This window comes from Amblyomma mixtum, chromosome 2 (genome assembly GCF_055824585.1).
Source record: "Amblyomma mixtum isolate Tamu chromosome 2, ASM5582458v1, whole genome shotgun sequence".
NCBI classification, from domain to species: Eukaryota; Metazoa; Arthropoda; class Arachnida; order Ixodida; family Ixodidae; genus Amblyomma; species Amblyomma mixtum.
Window position 1 is genome coordinate 100,581,279 of NC_143013.1, and position 3,655 is coordinate 100,584,933.

Here is a 3,655-nt window from a genome sequence, read left to right on the forward strand (position 1 = left end):
ATTCTGCAGAGTCACATAGGAGCCAGGAAGAGAAAGGACAGTGTCTGTAATGGCTGGCGTGTGCGCAGCTATGGATGTTCCTCCTTGAGCTAGCAGTCGAAATTCCGGGGACAAGCCGCGAAGCCTCTGACTGGCGCCATGAACAGACGACTTGAAGAGAGCGGCTCACAGCGCACTGGTGTTCCGGCTGTCCAAAAGATTATGGAGCATAGCCCATGATACCCAAATCCCAAACGAGATCCACCAACTGTCGTGGAGCAGAAGTAGGGCAGACGCAGACCTAGAAGGGGACGTCAGCATGGCCAAGTATAATTTAAAAAAACAAAAAGACAGGCCATGCTCTGAAAGCGGGAGGTCTGAAGGTGCTAGCAAGCTGTAGACCACTCTAAAGACGGCTTGGTTATTTTTTAAATCACTGCAATCATATTACATTGGTCCTTGCATTCATGAACTGCACTTGTTCTGAACCAGTGAACCACGGTCACTTCCGTCTCGTTCCCACCATGTTGTGTCGCTTTTATTAGCAACAGAGGGACGTTTAGACACTTTTAAAGACGCCCCAAGACATTAAGGATTTTGTTTCATCCATGTTTAGCGGAAGGCCGAAGCAAATAGGCTACGCACGGATGTTTTGTATGAGAACCGGCGTTAGCTTTCCATGACTCAATGGAGGCCTAGTTTGTATTCGTCATTCCACATCTGTTCACTTACGCCAGCTAGGATGACATCATGGAAATTTCCAACGCCACAACTGCTGCCTTCCCACGCACACTAGGTTCACGTCTATCCGTCAAGTAACACCGCAGTCGTCGTGGCTATAAATGGAGCAGAAAAGTGGAAAAGGACAAACTTCTCACATTTCCCAGGCTTACTTCTGTTAAGGCATTTTAATCAGTAAACTCTGGTATATTATGCAAGCATATCTTTGTTCATGTGTAAACGCTCAGAGGCTGCATAGGATTTTCGCAGTGTTAGTATAGGCTTGTAAATGGGAGGGATACAGAAGAACGGACTCGTTGAAGCGGTTAAAAAAACATGGCGCTGGAACTAGCGCACCAGTTTTTAGGCCAATGCCTAAACCGTTTTTTTTTTTCTGAAACGATCTCCCAAGTGATACGCGGCGGTGTCCTACCAGATTCCGTTCAGTCCACCGTAAACGTTTCGGGGTGGAAGTCCGATTGCCAAAAATAAGTTTTATAAAGTCTTACTCTTCTGGCAGAGCGTTTCTCTAACAAATATTTGCCTCAAGTACAAACAGGAAAGAACTGTACGCGGACTTCTGCTATGTTCTTCTTCTGGAGCCCTTGTACTTGCCCCTGCACTGTGGAGGCCCAAGCAAATGTATTTTGAAAACAGTCTAGAAAATGCGGTTGCCGCCAGCAGCAAATACTCCGGCAACGACGGCATTTTCCTGGCGTTTTCAAACATAAAGTAAAGAATGGAAATGGGAAACTTGCCCTGATGTGATCAAGATAGGCCTATTTTAAGAATATGTTCTTCTCTCGGTGATTTGCGCAATAATAACACTTGAAAAAATAATTATTTCACTGAGCGCATTAAAGTCACAAATGTCATAATCTCTGCAACAGAGGATACAGAAAATAGCCGGTACCCTTGCCCAGAGACCCGATTTAACAAGAATATTTCTGCGGCAGGCAATGTTGATCACCTAATAGTCGCACGGAAAATAATAAGGGGTGAATACTTTCTCAGCCTGGCCTGGAAAGAACATTGTACTTCAATAGGGCGCAAGACAAGGAATTACGTTGTTCTCGGCCAACTTCAGTGAAATTTCTGTCTAGCCTGACAGTGCTATCACCGCAGCCGTGGCCTAGTGGTTTGGTCGTCCGCCTCGGCTCCAGGAGGCGGACCCACCGTCGGATACCCACCGGAAGGGTACAGGCGCTCCCCCACCTGGCAACCGGTTTGTTCAAGGGGAGCAGACCTGGGCGAGCCTCCGTAGATCCCGCTATGCCCTGGGGGGCGAACCCTGTCTCGAAGAAGTGCCTAAAAAGGCTGCGCGGTATGTGATCAACTGCTGTCCTCGTGTCTCTCTTAGGGATGTTTGAGTGTTTATGTGGACCCCTCTCAAGAGGATGCCAAGGATACAAATGGCGACAGAACTGCATGGATCCCGGTAAAGGAGTAGATGGATTACTGGTCGCAGTCGCGGAGACTCTTTTTGTTACCTGTATTTTTTTTCATGAGAAGCTTTAAAGAGACACTCCGGAGCACTCGATCTAATTTTTGTGCGTAGTTGAAATCCATCCTGGGCTCTTTTTTTGCTAGGCTCTGAACGTTGCATCTACATGTTCTTGCGCAACGACTCCAATTCGCGATATTTACATAAAAAATGGCTCCATGATAGCCCTTTCGAAGTCACCGCATCCATGCTAATCTCTGCGATATAAGGATAGAAAACCATGCCGTCTAACCGCAGCTTGCTTGCAAAATAACCCCGTTATGGCATCTCTTTCGTCACGCATTTTACCCACTTCAAATTTATACGGAACCTAGCATGGTGTTTATTTTCGCGAATAAAGGGGCGCACTCATCCCTTAGCGACGGAATTCTGTGGCGTTGATGGGGCGCTACGGCACCGCAGCGCATCAACTGTCTCTGCGTCCTGCTCACGCACGCTTCTCCCGTCTGTTCCCATCTATTTTTATCGCAAAGGGCTAACACAGATGCCCGACGGGTGGCGTGTGCGCAGATCTTCATGCATGGGCAGTTTTAAGGATGCACGAGTGTCACCCACACTTCGCGCACTTTTAAGCGCGAAGTTCCCAGACACCCTTAGAGCGTGTGGGGGCAGCGGTCTCGCACTCAAGGGAGATGTCCTCGACTCAGCGTGCAAGCTCAGCGGAGACCAGCTGCCAAGTGACAAGAGGTTTTTGGGCGTTCGGTGCCCAGCTTTCGCTGGTCGCAAGCCAGAGAATGGGTCGGAGCCAAACGTTTACAAAACAAAACAAGGTTTATACAGCGATGAGACGATACAGAGGATTTCACAATCACTAGTACTAACACGTACAGAGTGAATAGCCAAACAATGCAACTCATCCAAAGTTAAACTCAATAGAGAATACAATACGGAGGCAATATTGCACCTAAGGTGCACTAACACAAGAGCGAGACGTAAACAAACAAAACACAATTTGTTCACCGGGCACTGCGGCAGTCCGACGACCAGAGTTCCACGACGATGCCGTCCCACAGACTGCCGAACGTTGCCTCGTTGGTCTGATGCTGGCCGAGTGGTGTTTTCCCGGGAGTCGAACGGGCGCGCTTCGATGAAGCTTAAACGGCTGTCCGGACTGACTGGTAGCGGCCAACGCCCTTTTTATAGCCGCGCTTACACGTCTGTTTGTTCTACGCGCCAGAGTAGGCGCGCACATACACGCAGCATCTCCCGTGCAGGTTCCCTTCCTTTCTCTCGCCGGCCGCGCGTCCTCATTGGTTAAAGTCAGGAGTCGTTTCGCGAAGGTTCCAGCGTGTTCTAGCGTGGCGCCGTCGTGGCGGCGTAGCCGACGTCCGAGTGCAGAGGAGGGGACATGTCTTAGCGCACGCAAGGCTTCCCCCTCTTCACCGGTTAACAGTAGAAACAACTCGCATGTTCGAAAAAAATCTTCGGCGTGGATGACTCATTTCCTAGGCG